Genomic DNA, 19,932 nt, shown 5'->3' on the forward strand with positions numbered 1-19,932 from the left:
AATGGAAGTTAAAGCTACCAATCAAACAGGACGCAGCCATATTCGTGAAGAGACTGTGGTAAAAGATCTTTTATAGACAGTGACAGTGTCAAAATCAGATTGACATTCCTAAATTATTTCCTTGACTACTTGTTAGTGAAGTTCCTACTTGGAAAGGCAATGTTAAAAAAAAAATGAAGCCTGAATATTGATTTAATCTGGCATTTGAAAAATTCAAGTCATTGTTACTCCACGAATAAACATTAATTGTTTGAACTTAAACTAACATTTTTGTATTTAGGATTTCTCTACCTGTTCTATAGAAGGGGGGGTCGGAGGGGTCCTGATCCTGAAATCCAGGGCTTAAAAACACGAAATCCTGAGGTCCCGAATTTACATAAATATAAATCCCGACATCCCGAAATTCGAAACAAGAATTCCCGGATCCCGAATGGGTCAATCCCGAAATCCCGAGCTTAAAAACAGCTGATCCCGGAGTCCTGATAAATGTCCTATCCCCCCTCATAGAATAGAATTTTCGGAAGCATTTGGCAACAATATTGCAGAACTCCCATAAGCCCTTGTTTCTTGCAATCAGGAAGGTGCTGTTCTCCCCCTCTTTCTGAAGTGCCTGCATAGTCACCTCCTTTATCAGCTGTTTATCTCAATGTGAAAAAAAGAACTAAGCAACATAGAATACTAACATTTAGTACCTGCCTACTGGGTACTTAAAAAGTGAGAAACAGAATCGAAACGAAATGATATAACAAAACACAACAAAATATAAGGAAGCGAAACGAAATACAATGAAATCAAAGCGAATTAATATATTTTTAGCCCAATAGCATTTAAGAATCTGACCCTTTAGGGTTATGCTCTTGATAGTTATCATTATTACAACCACACAACAGTATATTTTAAGACACTCAAGTCTGTTTGATCTGTATTATCTAAATTCTTGTTGATGTTTTTAAACAAAAGTGGACACCCTGAAATGTGTATCCTGTTTAAGTGTTTCATCATTGAATTTATGTTGAAAGTCAAAATAAAAGTTTATACTACAAGCTTTAAATTAAATTAATATTGCAGTGATAAATGAACATGACGTGAAGGTGAGATAAATCTTTCAGACATGGAAGCTGTACAAAATCATTCCTTTCACTGAAATATAGTAAACCAATTGCTTAAAGTATTTCAGAAACAAACTACATGACGAAAATTGAACTTGACCGATGAACCATGAAAATAAGGTCAAGGTCAGATGACATCTTCCAAACAGCAATTATACATCTTACTAGCATCATATAAACCAAATTTTTAATATAGTGCACCTCTTCCTTAATGAATTCGAACTATTGATATGATGTCTAAGTCAGATGATACCTGCCAGTTGGACATGTTCACCTTACAATCATTACATACACCAAATACCTACTGCTTATAATATTGGAGATATGGATTTGACCATGAAAACTTAACTTTGTTCAGTGATCCATGAAATTAGGTCGAGGTCAAGCGAAAACCGTCAGACATATATGTGGACTTTACAAGATACTAAATATAGTACATTTTATATGCACCTTTCCTAAGTCAGGATCATGTTGTTCAAGGTGGTTGTTGTAGTTCTTTTGTGTTTTTCGTTTCTCGTTTTGTATATATAATATTGTGTTGCGGATCATACTTATTCGTGTAGTGTTGTTTTTATTTAAATCGTGTCTTTTTGATATATCGTTTAAACCCGCTGCATATTTTATACTTCTAAGTCAGGAACCTGTTGTTTAGTGGTTGTCGTTTGTTGGTGTGTTTCATAGGTGTTTTTCGTTTTGTATATAGATTAGACCGTTGGTTTTCCTGTTTAAATTGTTTTACAATGGTCATTTTGGGACCCTTTATATCTTGCTGTTTTTATCCTAAAGAGTCAGATTCTTAAGTGCGTTTGGGCTAAAAATATCTTATTTCGCTTTGATTTCGTTGTATTTCATTTCTTCATTTTCCGTTTCGTTTTGTTTCGTTTCGTTTCGATTCCGTTTCTCACTTTATAAGTTCCCCCTGCCTACCCTAGAAAAAAAGCCTAAACACTCTTTCTTTGGTTTAGCCTTGTGTTCACAAGGGCATGTTTACAGATAATTTATCGATTGACGTAATCTGAGTTCAGAGTTATTTCCCTTTTCTTTTATGTTTCAAGTCCATGTGCATAAACCGACCGAATTTTACTTTTTAAACTAGCTGTTAGAATCTAGTTTAAAACTTTTCCTGAATAATTTTGATTTGCTTTTAAAAGCCTTATAAAAATAGGAAATAAGGAGATGTGGTATGATTCAGATTGCCAGTGAGAAAACTATCCAACAAAAATACCAAACTCCAAGGAAAATTCAAAACGGAAAGTTCTTTAGCAAATGGCAAAATCAAAAGCTCAAACACATCAAATGATCAATGGAAAACAACTGTCAAATTCCTGACTTGATACAGACATTTCCTTATGTAGAAAATGGTGGATTAAACCTTGTTTTATAGCTAGCTAAACCTCTCACTTGTATGACAGTCGCATAGAATTCCATTATATTCAACAATGTGTGAGCAATAGACTGTATCGCTTTGTGATGTCCAGTAATGGCGGACAAATAGAGATAAGGTGTATACAAACTGACATAATATGTAAAAATGTCAAAAATTGGAGTACAGCAGTCAACATTATTTTACAAATTTAATTACTATAAAACAAATAACCATTTCAACAAAGAAAAACAAAATGGCATATCGACACTCTTTAGACAAAGTACATTAGCAAAAATAAAAGACAAGAATACAAAAATGACATATCAGGCTGTTAGTTTTCTCATTTGAATTGTTTTACATTTGTCATTTCTGGGCCTTTTATAGCTGACTATGCGGTATGGGTTTTACTCATTGTTGAAGGCGGTACGGTGACATATAGTTGTTAATTTCTGTGTCATTTGGTCTCTTGTGGAGATTTGTCTCAATGGGGATCATACCACATCTTCTTTATTTTTTAGCACAATAACACAATGGGGGAATGTATAAATACCGAGCCACGCCAAAAGTCCACCAAAAAGTATAAATAACATGGACTTCAGCAATTGTATATTCCATCATTACAATCTAGTATTTAGGATCTCTTAATAGATTTGCTTGTACCATATGTTTTAATTTGGTTAGTCAATAAGGAAATCTTCAGCCAGTTTGCCCTCCAACAAGGTGACCAAAGGAAATAACTCCAACTCTTACTCAAATTATGTTGATCTCATCGAACATTGACAATTAATTTATAAATTTGATTCATTTTGAAATATTTGGGAAAAATTGTATGTCCAAAAAATAAAAATGCATATATCTTAATTTCATGACAAATAAATTAAAACTTTTAAATTATGATAGTCTTGAAATTTTACTGATTAAGAATTAATTCAAAAACCTATCTTACATAATCTCAAGTTCAAGGTTAACTTGATGCTGAGAAAATCAAGAGTGCATCTTAAGACTTTAAATCCCATGTTGGAAGAGCACCACCTTTAAAAAGCCTGTGATGATCCCTGAAACATCTGACCTGTAAATATAATCCCCTTTCGGAAGTTTCCTTAGAATTGTTAAACCGGTTTAGACCTATATCCAAATAGGAATTATAAGGTTTTTTATGTACAATATTCAAAATTGGAATGATAAACGTTTACAGTGCCATAAATCTTTATAGTGTTGAGAATTTATTTTGTCAAACTGTTAAAGAAAAGTTCATTTGTGTAGATCAACAGCCTATACTCTTAAAAGACAAACTGAAACAAGAAACATACACTTCATTTTAACTTTGGTGGGTAGTTGTCTCATTGGCAATCATACCACATCTCCTTAATTTTATATGGACTCTCTGATAAATATACAGTGGGTCAGACAAATATAATACGCTCAACAGTCTAAATGTCATGAATGTCTGTTAAACAAATATGGCTAATCCCATAATTCCAGGTACCAAACTGAAATATTGTTGTAGTTGCCACCATTATTTTGATGAAACTTTAAATATATAGTATCAGCTTACTTTTTCTGTTGAGATTCATGGTTTTTTCCTTAAATTTTTTAGTCCAACAGAGTTTTGTATCGTTCAGGTGAATCATTACAGTTTGTCTGAACAAATATCCAATACTCCTTTGATCATTTTTTTGAAGCCTGAAAGACTTTTCCAGAAACTGATTTAGTTGCTAGGTTGGTCCCTCTGAAAACCTCCATTTTCCAAGTGTTCTCTCTCGGGTACATGTATTTAGAGAATTTGATGACAAAAAACTTTCATCCAATTATATGCATTCTTCAGTTTTGTAATAATATCTACCCCAAAATCCAAAATATGTAAGAATAAGTGTCTGAACATCTCTAGGTCTCTCCTATAGGATAAATCCTGGATGTTGGCTTAAGCTTTAATAGGTGAGTTTAACAATCTTCCAAATAATAAGTCTCTTGAACGGCTGAAATACTTGATTTGGTACCTTCTTGCAATAGGGGATATGTTTTTAGTAAAATCTGGCCATGAGAGACTAGTTCATTAAAAAAAATAGGTATAAGATACCAATAGAACAATAAAAAATCATAGCAAAAAATGATTCTACTTTAAACTAAGGACTGAGCAATACGAACCCAGTCAATAACAGGATGGACAGAACAAGCTTGTTACCATATAAAGTTTGTAATTATAAATATGTTTTTTTAATTTCTGCAAAAAAGGCTATAATTCTGCTCCATTTCTACTAGTAAAAGATTCAAGTTTAACTTTAGACTTAGCTAGTAATTATCAACAATCAATGTTAAGTTAATAGCCAATTTAATTTTCTAATTGAAATCTGTTAGAATACCAAATGTACTTGACTTTTAAGTGTAATTTCGAAGCTATTTACATGTAATGATTATCTATAAATTTAAGGGAAAACCATAGGGAATTCCAAATTAGAATACGTTTTGAAAGGTACAATCAATATTGAATATATTTGTATCATACATAATAATGAATAGCAAATACATTGCATGAATGTTTAACACGTTTACAAGATAAAAGTATATAAGAGATAGCATATTAATAATAAATGAAGCAAATAGGATTTCAATTTTTTGAATAGATCTAATATTGGATGTCTATAATTTATTATTTATTGATAGTTGACTAGAAATATCATTCCTTTCGTCCCATCATGGCAAGGTACTAATTTTTGAAATGCATGTATAATATATATATATATCACTGCAGACTATATTATCAAAACCATAATGTTACTACTCATTTTTTTTCAAGATAAAAAATTAAATATTGAATTTGGTCATGACCATAAGCTTTTGGAGTTATTTCCCTTTGAACAGAAAAAAACAATGAAGAATAGATTTATAACTTTAGAACTATTTGAAAAATAAAATGTTAGACTCTCAACTAATGACAGTTGTTTGACCAAACATGGCAATCATGACAGTACATAAAACATACATCTGGTGGAGAGTTGTCTCATTGGCAATCATGCTACATCTTCTTATTTTTTATATATAAATGTCCATATGAATGCAAAAATAAACTTTTCAGTTGTTCCTGTGATAGACTTGAAGGCAACAACAGTTGTCTCCCCTTAGAAAAAAATACTGTATTCAGTATTGTTTCATTTGATTTTTTATATATATTTGTATTTATCCATTGAGGTCCTGCTTTTTCAAATATAAAATTTTTTGGATGTATATATAGTAAATTGTTTAATTAATTTTCAAATATTCTGTATACTTAAAGGCTTAAATCCTCTCTCTTACAATATGATTCAAAGAATTTTTTTTTTGTGATATTGAATGAAGACAAATATCCATTAACAAAATAAAACCAAAAAAGGACATTTAGAGGTCAACTTATGGTCCTCCATGACCTACAAGTGTCTATACCATATATGTTAAGCTCGAAAAAGTTCTTCGATGGTCTTACCAAGTTGTGTATGAGTCCAATAGTCTACCAAAGTGGAATAGTTTAGAAATAATTCTTTGATGTCATGTACTATGATCATTTTGAAATTGGTAGGCATTATATTCATAAAAATCTTTCTCTAATTCTTAGCGGATTAATACTTTCCCCAAATTGTTGATAATATTTTTATAACCAACCTGTGGTTCATTTGATCTTCATTGGTATAATTCGTATAAATCTAATTATGATGTCAAATTTTCTACCTTGCCTCTGAATTTCCTGTTTAACATCATGGAAAAAGGCAACCATGTCTGATGACATCACATAGAAAGAACATATCATTTGGAAGAAGGATAAAGTTTGTCCCCATTTCATCTAAAAAATCATTAGAGAAAAAGATCTTGTGCAAGTCATATTTCTTCACTCAACAATGAAATTATATGTATTTGATAATGTTTATTTTGGGTTTAAGAGATTAAAATTTAACTGTCTCAAGTTGAGAAATATTTTAGCACACTCAATGCAAGGGTAGAAAAAACTATATTTATGTCGAGCCTTGACAAATATAATACTTACCCATGACAAAATGAGCACAAGGCATATCATTAAAGGATCGTTTTGATTTTAAACAGAAAATTCATAATCTTATTTGTGCAAAAGACACGTTCTGAAAGCAGCCATTTTGATTTGATGAAGCAAAAACTTCTGTTGAGGCAACCATTTTAAAATATAATTATATATATGAAAGTGTACAAATACAAATAGACCTACATTTTAAAAGATTTCATTAAACATTTTATAGAGTAACTCCCCCAGAAATGTCTATTTTGATTTTCAAATGTTTTATTGAAATACAAACATGACTTTGCTTACCAAGCCAAAGAAGAGCATCATATTAGAATACAATGTATCATAGATATGCTTAAAAATAAAATGTTCACTTGATTCTCGATGATTGGAAGAGTCAATTTTTCTATTTGTCATATGTTTCTATATCTAGAGAATTTTATTTGGCTGCTTTTTATTTTTTATTGAAGATACAGAAATATGATGGATCTTCCATAATTTTAACTGAAATTTCATGCTCACAAAGTAAAATTTATGAAAAAGCCAATGCCTCTGCATTTCAAAATCTCTGTATTTGACAGATGCGGATCCAGGATTTTGAAAAAACGGTGCCTGCATGCCCTCAAATTAGACAAATGTTGGAGTGGAGCAGGTAAAAAGTCTAAATTAACCATAAATGCAGCTCCATAAAGGGGAGAGGACCTGGGCACCCTGCCCTCTGCCCTCTTAATCTGCTTCTGTTCTTTTAATTAAGGAAATAAAGGACACCAAGGGTAAGTATTTGAAAAAAATTACAAATTTTGTATACTGGTATCAGTTTTTTGTAAGATTCTTCAGGGATACAAATTAAATAATTAGACACTGTTGGTTCTCATTTGCACTTTTACAAACTCAAAATGATATCAAATCTAACTTTTGTTATAAGTTAACCTTTGTACATACATTGTGACATACTGTTACCTAGAGTTATCTCCCATCTCACAATGCACAAAATCCAAAAGTTTCTTTTGGGAAGAAAACCTACAAAAGGTTTTACAATGATATTCATATGGAGAAAATAGACTTTTACCATCAGGACAAATTTAAATATATACAATTGGTCTACCATATTCCCCCTACTGGTCATATTTTCCTTTAAAATTACTCTTTTGTAAAAAAAATCTGACAGAATAAATTGATCCATTTTTAAACATACACTTATTTTTCTGATTTTTGAATAGGAACTGAGCATTTTGAATGTATAATTTAGTTTGGAATTTCAAGCAGAAGATGTAAGTTGCTTTCTAATTTTTGTTTTGTTTTGTTTTTTTTCAATTGGGATTTTTCCCTTCACCATTTTCAATTTTCATTTTATAATAGTGTATGTAAGATGTTAGAGGGTAGAAATAAGTGTCAAAATTTTGTTTTCATCTAGATTGATTAATTTATTCAAATTTGTGGTCATGGATTTGACTTATATTCCCATATTTTATTAATAACATACTTAAATTGTATATATCCAAATTACAAAAAAGTCCAAATAGAAACAATTAAATACCAATGCATGAACTCGTTATAATGTATATTTTAGACTAGACACAATCTGATTAATTAACTAATGAGATGATCTCTGAAGACAGCAGACATCTTATGGCCTGATATAAACATAAATATAAATGTAGAGACAGACAGGCACATGCAATTGTCTGAGGACAATTTTTTTTAGGTCTGTTTGATTTCATGTTATAAATTTTTATATTTATGTAAATCATCGTTTTAATATGTATATGAATTTTTTTTGTGTGACAAAATTATTTCATGGTGACTCCCTTGTTTCACTTATCAATTGATGACAATGAATGTTGGAATTCTTTTCTCTCAAATAATCTGAACACAGTAAGCAAATGCCTAACCCAGGGGTCAAATTAAAGGTTGCAAGAATATGGATTCAAATAAAGTGAATTATTGACTTGCAAGCTATTAAGCCAATACCCGGTAAAACATTTGCGATGTTTGTGAGGTTATTTTCACAAATTGAATCACACTGACAGCTAACAGCGAAATATTATTTCAATATTCTGCTTTTATAAATGTTTAAAACCATTAAATGTTAATACCTCATTTTTAGTCTAAATTGTAGCTAATGACCCTTTAAATGATTATGTATCAATATAGTTCAAACCCTGTTTGAATTTTGTGGAAAAAGCATTTTACATACCTGCTTTGAACCAAGTTACATAGGGATCATTAACAGAGAAAATATATTGGATTTGTCTCTTGTACTCTCTATGTCACCACTCTAGATTATAAAGATGACAGAATTCTGAAAGGATATATTATAAAACCATAGGACACAAAATGATTTGCCGATATACAACACTAATTTAATGATGATATTGAATTAAGTTTTAATGATAAAATACACTTAAATATTCCAGAGATTACCAGTAGTTTGTGAAACGCTCAATTATTACCTCACCCTGTTCTGTTGCTTTCACTTGGCATCCCTTGTTATTCAATGTTGTCCATACACTTTGTTCAAACATCTTTTACAGGTGCAAATCCAGGAAAATAAAAAAGGTGGCTCCTGGCAAGCCAACATTTGAAGTGGATACTTGTAAAAAGTATATGCATTTATCATATATGTAGCTCCAGAAGAGGGGGCTTGAGCCGTCCTCAACCCTGAATCTACCTCAGTTTTATTCAGAAACTTTATTGTCCTTAAATGATGATTTTTTTACCCATGTCTTGCTTTTTTTGGCAATTATCATGAAAACTATATTAGATAGGTAGAAATTGTACATGATCAATAAATAGTATCTACAAATAAGTCAGCATAATCGAAATTTTCAATATTGATGCCTAATATAAAGCAGGAGTTATACCCTTGAAAGACAATTTCCATTCTTTTTGCATTTTATGGTAATTGTCTTAAAATCTATATTGGTATGACGTTGGCGTCGACGTCCGAAGACACATTGGTTTTCACACAATAACTTAAGTTTAAGTGAATGGATCTCTATGAAATTTTACCATAAGGTTCAATACCACAAAAGGAAGCTTGGTATTGATTTTGGGGGTTATGGTACCAACAGTTAAGGAATTAGGGGCCAAAAAGGGGCCAAAATAAGCATTTTTGTAACTTCCAGACAATAACTTGTGTGTTAGTGTATGGATCTCTCTGACATTGTACCACAAGGTTTCATATCACAAAGGGAATTCTAGGATTGATTTTGGAGGTAATTGCCTCAAAACTTTAGGAATTAGGGGCCAAAAAAAGGGGCAAAAAACAAGCATTTTTCTAGTTTCATGACAATAACTTGTGTGTAAGTGTATAGATCTTTCTGAAATTGTACTACAAGGTTCCATATCACAAAGGGAAAGCTGGAATTGAGTTTGGGGGTAACTGCCCAAAACGTTTAGGAATAAGGGGCCAAAAAGGGGCCAAAAATAAGCATTTTTCTAGTTTCCAGACAATAACTTGTGTTCAAGTGTATGGATCTCTCTGAAATTTTACTGCAAGGTACCATATCACAAAGGGAAGGCTGGGATTGATTTTGTGGGTAATTGCCTCAAAATTTTAGGAAATAGGGGCCAAAAAGGGGCAAAAAACAAGCATTTTTAGCTCACCTGGCCCGAAGGTCCAAGTGAGCTTTTCTCATCACTTGTCGTCTGTTGTCGTCGTCGTCGTCGTCGTCCGTCGTCGTTAGCTTTTACAAAAATCTCCTCTGAAACCACTGGGCCAAATTTAACCAAACTTGGCCACAATCATCATTAGGGTATCTAGTTTAAAAAATGTGTCCGATGACCCTTCCAACTAACCAAGATGGTCGCCATGGCTAAAAATAGAACATAGGGGTAAAATGTAGATTTTGGCTTATATCTCTGAAACCAAAGCATTTAGAGTAAATCTGACAAGGGTAAAATTGATTATCAGGTCAAGATCTATCGGCCCTGAAATTTTCAGACAAATCTGACAACCTGTTGTTTGGTTGCTGCCCCTGAATTGGTAATTTTAAGGAAATTTTGCAGTTTTTGGTTATTATCTTGAATATTATTATAGATAGAGATAAACTGTAAACAGCAATAGTGTTCAGCAAAGTAAGATCTACAAATAAGTTGTCATGACCAAAATTGTCAGTCGACCCTTTTAGGAGTTATTGCCCTTAATAGTCAATTTTTCACAATTTTTTGTAAAGTTTTGTAATCTTTTATAAAAATCTTCTTCTCTGAAACTACTGAAACAAATTTAACCATACTTGGCCATAATCATTATAAGGGTATCTAGTTTAAAAAATTTGTCTGATGACCCCGCCTTCCAACCATCATGGCCGACTTGGTTAAAAATAGAACATAGGGGTAAAATGCAGTTTTTGGTTTATATTTCTGAAACTAAAGCATTTAGAGCAAATCTGACAGGTGGCAAAAATGTCCATCAGATTTAGATTTATCTGCCCTGAAATTTTCAGACGAATCCAACAACCTGTTGTTGGGTTGCTGCCCCCGAGTTAGTAATTTTTAAAAAAATTTTGCAGTTTTTATACGCCCGTTTACGGGACGTATTATGGTATACCGTTGTCTGTCCGTCCGTCTGTCCGTCGTCAACATGTGCTTGAAAAATGCTTTAACCAATTTCATGACAATAACTTGTGTGTAAGTGTATGTATCTTTATGAAATTGTACTACAAGGTTCCATATCACAAAGGGAAAACTGGGTTTGAGTGTGGGGATAATTGCCCTAGACGTTTAGGAATTGGGGGCCAAAAAACAAGCATTTTTACAGTTTCCAGACAATAACTTTTGTTCAAGTGTATGGATCTCTCTGAAATTGTACTGCAAGGTACCATACCACAAAGGGAAGGCTGGGATTGAGTTAGGGGGTGATGAATCAGAAGGGGGTTCAAAACTTTGGGGGGGGGATTTTTTTTCCTTTTTTTTTCCCCCTTTTTTCCTTTTTTTTTCTTTAAAATTTTCCATTTTAAGTTGGTTATTTTTGTTTTATATATAAAAGCAAATAATAATGATATGGTTTGATTTCATCAAAAATTTAAATATTGGGGTTCTTTGATATGCTGAATCTAACCGTGTATGTATTTAGATTTTGGATATTGGACCGTTATAGGTAAATTAAAATTTTTTAAGTTCTTAGACCACATTCATTCTGTGTTGGAAACCTATGCTGTGTCAAATATTTAATCACAATCCAAATTCAGAGCTGTATCAAGCTTGAATGTTTTGTCCACACTTGCCCCAACTGTTCAGGGTTTGACCTCTGCGGTTGTATCAAGCTGCGCCCAGCGGAGCATTTTATTAACTATTGTCTTGAGAACTTTAATAAGAAGAAAGACATTGATAGAGAGAAAATGTGTCATGATTATCAGCAAAAAGTAATAGCAAGATAAGATCTACCAGTACAAGAAATTAAAGTGACGGAAATCGGAAATTGTCAATTGACTCCTTTTGTGTAGTGGTTACGTCCTTTAATAACTAGAACTCTTTGTGTGTTATGTTCTCCAATTAGATCTAAATCAAACCTGGTGAATTGTATTTGTAAATGGATTCCTTATAGGACAAACTGCCCCTAAATTACAATTTTTGACAATTTTAAGAATTGGGTTATTTTGCAATTTTCTTGAAGACTTTATATAATTACATGAACAGTAGATAGAGAGAAAATGATTTTTATATCAGTCTCTCAATTTTGTTGTGGGGATGACAACTGGGAAACCATTCTTGGGATTGGATTCAAACACTTTACCATCCTCTGAGGCTGTTCTCTCCATCTTCCTCCACCAAGTAAAAGGTTACAAGAGCGCAATTATTTGTTTACATTTTGCCGGCAAGTCTTTTTACCCCAAGGTGGTACTCAGAATAAATCATGGACGGCTCCTGATTGGATGATACATTTTTGGAATTATTTCCCATTGAAAGTTTATCCATTTAGGTTAAGATCATTTTTTGAATTAAATTCTGATTTTACAAAGTCTAGAAAATATATTCAATTTATGCAATTTATGTACCAAGGAGCCATTAAAAATTTGCCTTTCCCGTACAGCAAAAAAAAAAATGTTTTTTGTCAACTTAGCTTTTCTCATCACTTGGCGTCCGTCGTCCATTGGCGTCTTGTTAACTTTTACAAAAATCTACTCCTGAAACTACTGGGCCAAATTTAACCAAACTTGGTCACAATCATCAAAGGGGTAAAATGCAAGTTTTGCCTCTTAATTTGAAGACCGCTATAGAGAAAATCTGACAGACCAAAATGTTCAGAATGTTGAGCTCTACCTATTGTTTATTTAACTCAAAACTGTCATCAACTTCTTATATGAGTAATTTTACCATTTTTTAATATTTTTGCCTATTATCTTCGAAATCTTCTGTTGACCTTGTATTAGAGTCATTGCCCAATAATGCTGAATTTTACCAATTTTTTACGCTTTTGCCTTTAGTTTGTGTAGTCCTCATGAAATAAAATAAGGAACACCAATTGCAATATTCCCCTTTGGAAAATGCATAAGCAATAATTACTCTCTTGTAACCAAAACCTGGCTACCATGATTTAGCCATGGGTGCTGAAAGTGGTGTTAAAGACAAGCAAATAAAGAAATGATTTTATGTTGTTACAAACAACATCCCATTTTCATTTTGATGACTCAAATTTGCTGTTACTGAATCTCATGAAATCTTTAGATAACTATGGAATCAATAGGATGTTAATTCTATGACAAATTGCAAAGTAGTTATGGAGGAAAATGTGATACAACATGTATTATTTATGAGATGCATTTGCTCAACAACTGCTTTAATATTGCAGAGCTTTAAATCTGATTTAACCTTAAAGGGTAAAAGTAATGTTTTTACGAAAAAGATGAACAAGGGAAATGCGATTATTTTGATATAAAAATCCCATTATTTTTATTAAAAGAGATTACATTATCCTACTTGCAACTGGCGGGACTTCTTGTCAATAAGCATTTATATGTTATCTCTTTTTAAAGGGAGTAAATAATTTGAAATTTTATTTATTTATTTGCAGATGTTTTATTGTTAATCGACTTTGAAGATTGTCACACTAAAGTAAGGTGCAACAATAAATTAATAAGCACAATAATCAATAACATTGCCCCAGTCTCCTGTATGACTAATATCGTGATTCATTTCATATTGGAAACAAATCAGGTCGGGTGAGTTAAATAATTTTTTATTTCACATAAAAATAAATTTCCATACAATTATTCTTTAAATTATTGATTTGTATATGAAAAACTGGTTTAAGGAAAAATGTTTGTAAAAAGCCAAAAAAATTATATTAACTTATCAATTAAAACTTAAAACGATATTTTGGTATTTTTGATTTAAGAATTCTAGTCTCCATCACCTTTCTGTGTTGTATGTATCTGATTTTCAAAGCAATATTTTGAATATATTATATACAAATATTAAGTCGTTTTGACAAAAAGCCCTTTGATGTGGATTATATTAATCTAAGATTTGAAGATTTAATGGAAATATGAGTAAAATAGCTAGAGTTATAGGGTTCATATCAATGTGACATTGTATTAAAATGGTAGGGTCAAGAAATTAATCATATGTTGTAATTCCAGGTCATAAACTTAATATTTGAAATATTTTAGTTAAGGTTGTTCATACTATAACAAGTATGATTGAACAGAAAAAGAAATTGTAGTTGTCCCATTCAGTCATTGGCAATCATACCACATCATATTTTTATTCTGAATGCAATGTGTTGACACATATTACATTGTATTAATCAGAAGTTATATCATCAAATGCAAGAAGTTATAACTGAAAAAAAATTAATCCTGTATGGGGACGTATAAAGTAGACCTGATATTTTCTGGCTGCAATCATCATTAACTTAAGGTTAAATTCATCGCTCACTTATTGTATAGACTCTTGTCTATTGAACTCTTTCTGGTTTCAATATTCTGTAAGGTTTCTATATTAGTGACATAAAGCTATCTTCTTTATGTGGAATACATGAATATAGATTTATGAAACTGGACTTTTTACCTGCAAAAATCAGAGCTTTTTTTTTATATACATGTATATATGTAGATTTCGATTAAGTATTATAGTACAATTTTGACTCATATGAAATGAAATTCATTCATTTTTAACTGGATTTTCCAAAGGATAAACCAGTTATTAATTTGGTGAAGTATGGTAGGCAGGCGGTTGATGGGTGGGCGGCTTCCAACAGTATCCATGCAATAACTTATGAACCATTCAACCAATCCTTTTCAAATTTTTTAATATGTTGATACTAATAACAAAATAGTGGTCAAGTTAAATATGGATGATTTTCACTTTTACCTTTCAGAAGTTATGGTCCTTGATATATTGAAAAATGGCATTTTATGTCGTTTCCCTGCAATTACTTATGTACGATTCAACCAATGCTCTTAAAATTTGAAATGCTGAACAATAACTGATGACAAAATGGTGGTCAAGTTTGAAATTGGCACTTTTCATTTTTGCTGTTCAGGAGTTAAGGTTCTTGATAGATTGGAAAATAGGCATGGAATGTGGCAGGTCTAAAAAGCCTGAAAACACCTTTTAAAATACAAAAAACCAAGTTTGCTGTCAATTTTATAGCTCATTCCTTGTTGATATATACATGTATATATATATGAACTCAAAATGACTACCCTAAAAAATAAACACAGTTTGATTTTTTAACCCATGATTTATTACACCTTAGTTTTATACTTAACAGAAAACATAACACATTTGATTTAAGTGATGTAAATATAAGAGCCTAAGTCATATGTACTGATTGCTGTCAATGTCAAAATAATTAATGTCCAAAGTAAGCTGTTTCTGAAACACTGGTAACCATCTGGGATAAGTTTTCTCCTTGTATCAAAAGATATCATCAAAAAACACAAAGTAGATTGAATGTAAGAATTCCTTTGTACATAGACATGTGATATGATATCAGAAATTTCTTCTTATAATATAGTTAACAATCAGAGTGCTAACAATTAGGCCATTATTAAAAAAATTATATATTTTTATCCAAACTTTTTTATTAAATGGGGAGGTAAGGGAAGGGGCAAATTTCATTTTTTATATTTTTTACCAATATTTGTGAAAACCTCTGTCAAAATGACCAGAAATCTTTTCTTTTAGCTTTGAAAAAAATCAGTGTTTGATGATTTAATCACAATTTACTGTGAATCAAATAATGTTCTTGGGATATCAATTTTTGCATAAACTTAAACCACAAATTTAGATTTTCAGCAAAGTACACATTTTCTGAAGGCTTAGTGAGTACAGACTTTGTCAAAACCATGAAATCAAATATTCATGAAAATACAAGTTTTTCTCAATACACGAAAATTGGTAGCCATGAAAATAAATGAATTCTCAGTAGATGTTTCTGGCATACTATTTATTATAACGGTAAGAACAGCCCTGCTTAAAATTCTTCAGTATAATTCAAAACGATCTCTCATTGCTCCTGTTTTCTGATATGTCGCGTGGCATATCAGAAAATGGGAGCGATGAGAGATCTGTTTTTAATTAGATTGAAAATTATCATACATAGCTTCATTTAATCAAATCACAATTTTTGGTCATTTTTAATGCTGGAACATCTAAAATCAAAGCAAGCAATTTTTTCTGAAAGCAGTGAATTCAATTTTTATTGTATGAAGAGCTGTTCTAAAATCAGATGTTGAAAACAACACTGTGAGTTTTGTGGATTTAAAGAAAACTGTGGCACTGTGGATACTTGATGTTTTTTTGCAAACAAGCCTTATGGGAAAATATAATTTTGTATAAGCTTAGATCTGGGTAAATCTTTACCCCAGAAATCCACAAAAAAAATAGTACCCAAACAAATAATGATGAATCCACAGTATATGAGGGGGGTAGGAGGGGTCCTGATCCTGAAATCCCGGGCTTAAAAACATGGAATCCCGAGGTCCCGAATTTAAAAAAAATTAAATCACTTTTCCTTTATGGCGTTAGTTTTTCCTTTATGACGTCTAGTCTGGACAAATAGCTACAAGGTGTATGTATTCTAACCAGAAAAAATTATCAGATCTATATTGGACTTTGGCATTCTTTCTGGTAGTTTTTGCACATAAATGGAGCTTAATTAGGGTAAGGACTAAGTAGATTTTAGTATTGCATGTCATGAGGTGCATAATTCTTTAGCGACAGTACTATTTGGAAGGACCATCCTTTAAAAGGGATGTAGGTTTTGGAATTGATGAACTTTCACACAATATCTTCATTTCTTTATGGTCATCATTATACCATAACAATGATCAAAATATTTAAATTAGTTTAGGTAATACTTATTGAATTCCTTTCGGCATGGAAATTAAAGCAGTCAGTATATAAAGAAAATTTAATATGCTTGACCAATGTGACGTTCTTTACTAATATTTATATATATACTGCTTCCTCGGTTTGTATTGACATGTGTATTTGAATTTTTGGTGCACTTATACATGCCTGCTTGTAGATAAGTTAAATATGTTATATTGAATGCAATCTTGTAACGAACGCACAACCCTATCCTGTGTTTAAATTTTTATACGACGGCAAAAAATTTTGGGTTGTATATTGGTATCACGTCGTCATCGTCGTCTGCGTCGTCCGAAGACATTTGGTTTACCGAACAATAACTTTAGTATATTTAAATAGAAATCTATGAAATTTAAACACACGGTTTATAACCACAAAAGGAAGGTTGCGATGATTTTGGGGGTTATGGTACTAACAGTTTAGGAATTAGGGGCCAAAAAGGGGCCCAAATAAGCATTTTTGTAGTTTCCAGACAATAACTTGTGGAAAGGTGTATGCCAGGATCTCTCTGAAATTAGACCACAAGTTTCCATACCACAAAGGGATGGTTAGGATTGGCATTGGGGGGTCATGGCTCAAACCGTTTAGGAATAAGGGGCAAAAAAGGGGGAAAACAAATAAATTCAAATCATATAACCAATTATTAGTTCTTTGATTACAGTTACTCTGTGTCAGAAACCTATTATGTGTCAAATATTTAATTACAATCCAAATTCAGACCTGTATCAAGCGCGAATATTGTGTCCATTTTTGCCCCAACTGTTCAGGGTTGGACCTCTGCAGTCGTATCCAGCTGCGCTTGGCGAAGCAATTTATGCAACATTATATACATGTAGTTATATGAAACAAGGGAGAAAATAAATCTCATTTCTATTTTAACAGTCATTGCAATACAAAAAATTACCCTTTATTTATATTGTGGTAATCGAACAGTTTTAGTTCACTCAAGAATTTGTTTGATCTGTTTTTGACAAATGTTCCTCTCTTAAACAAGACAGACATTTACACATTCTTCCAATATTTTTACTTTTTAAAAATGGTCTGTTTGTAATGAAAGCCTTTGAAAAACTAAGTAACAACCCAAGATGAGCTAACAAAGGTTATAAACTGAGATAATAAGGATATCTTTATAGCCGTGTGATGTAAGAAATATTACTGCAAGTCAATAGATCTTCTATGCTTTACTGGAAATAAATTAGCATGAAACTTTCTAATGTACTCTACACAGGAACTCTACTTCAAATATTAGATGTTTTTATATAAAGCCCAATGATTTTGTTACTTCTTTTAGCATCATGTATTTAGAAATTGCAACATTTGTCGTTTTTCATTTTTTGCCATGGCTTTTTCAGTTTGTTTTCAACTTATGAGTTTGAATGTTCCTATGGTATCTTTCTCATCTCTTATTGATAAACATACGTAAAGAATTATTCAATTATTTTAAGCATTTGATTAAATGCCAACATTAGCTGTTCAAAGCTATTCTATATTTTTTTTAGGAAAGGGAGGGGGGAGAAGAAGGGAGTGTCATCTGTCTTCATTAACACATCCTTTTATTTCAATAATGTTTTGTTCATATGGCCTAGAACTCCTTGTTGGTCAATCTTTGACAAAAAATAGAATGGAGACAGTTTGGGAAGGGATAGGTGTCTAGATCAAACAGTATTACATTTGGTTTACACTGATTTGAAAACTACAACAAAAATGTTAATGACATTTACGTCACTTACAGGCCTGACTATTGTTATTGGTTTTATTGTCTTACCTGCGATGAAAGTCTCGGTATGCAAAACAAAGGTATTACATTCTGGCGGCGGCGACAACATTAACTATTTGTTTAAAGCTTTATATTTTAGAAGGTAGAAGACCTGGATGCTTCATACCTTGTATGCAGATACCTTGTGTTACGTAGTTTCCATCTGAAATATGTCCATTGTCCTTGACCTCATATTCATAGTTCATTGGTCAGTGATAAATTTTCGTAATTTCATCAGTTTATCAAATTATAAGCAATAAGTCAACTATATTTGATATATGGAATGATTGTAAGGTGTACATGTCTGTCTGGCAGGGTTCATATGACCTTGACCTCATTTTCATGGTTCATTGGTCGATGTTAAGATTATGTGATACTTGTAGTAAAACCTTCATATCACAGATTTTCAACATAAATTCAATGATAAGTAAAGCAGGCAAGACATTTCAGCTGGTGCACTCTTGTTTTATTTTCTTAGCATTTTTTAACTTGCATTATTTTGTGAAATTTTTTTGTGATTTTATAATCAGCTAAGTGTCATATAAATTACATATCCAAATCATTTTGCAAAGAATTCCGCTCAAACCGGTGCTAGGGGCCGTTGTAAACTTGCAGTGAGGGAGAGATTTTTTTGCTCCATGTTGAAAGCCTAACTGTGACTTTGAGATGAAGAACAGCAATAAAAGCACTGTTCCTTTGATTTTTATGTGTTGTTTGTTGTGCATGTACTGATTTTGTATCATTAATGGATAACCCATATCCTTTGTTTATCTATTGTTGACAGCTAATTTCAACTTAGAAAAACTACTTTAAAAAGAGTGAGGTTTGAGGTCTCAGGAATGCTAGTTTTGTCAGCTTCATGTTCATATTCCTGTCCAAAGTTAGCAAACACATGTCAGTGGTTTGTTGCTCTATATCAGAATGGTTTTTATTGAGCCTGCGACTTTTGTCGCAGAAAGCTCGTCAAAGGGATAGTGATCCGGCGGCAGCGTTAACTAACTTCTTAAAAGCTTAATATTTCAGAAGGTAGAAGACCTGGATGCTTCATACTTTGTATATATAGATTCCTTATGATATGAAGATTCCGTTGGTCATATGTCCATTGTCCTTGACCTCATTTTCATGGTTCAGTGACTTTTTGTAATGTTAATTTCTCTCTTATTATGAGTAATAGGATAACTATATTTGGTATGTGCATACCTTGCAAGGTCATCATATCTGTCAGACAGTTTTCACTTGACCTCGACCTCATTTCATGGTAAAAAAGCGAGACATAGGTATGCTGTTTCCGGCGGCGGCGTCAACAATGTATTAGTTTGTGATTAGGTCTAGTTCATGGTGAACCACTAGTGGTAGGTCAATAATATTTGGTATG

The 19,932-nt window shown here is 32.1% G+C and overlaps 1 protein-coding gene across 1 annotated transcript in view; it reads left to right on the forward strand.

Moving 5' to 3' along the window:
• The first annotated feature begins 13,516 nt into the window (after window positions 1–13,516).
• LOC127700677 (plexin-A4-like) overlaps window positions 13,517–19,932 on the forward strand; it is a 62,046-nt gene continuing 55,630 nt past the window's right edge. Inside the window, exon 1 of the mRNA XM_052204272.1 lies at window positions 13,517–13,534. The gene's annotated coding sequence lies outside the window, so the exon portion shown is untranslated. The remainder of the gene's footprint in view (window positions 13,535–19,932) is intronic.

Source organism: Mytilus californianus, unplaced genomic scaffold (genome assembly GCF_021869535.1).
Source record: "Mytilus californianus isolate M0D057914Y unplaced genomic scaffold, xbMytCali1.0.p SCAF_1, whole genome shotgun sequence".
NCBI classification, from domain to species: Eukaryota; Metazoa; Mollusca; class Bivalvia; order Mytilida; family Mytilidae; genus Mytilus; species Mytilus californianus.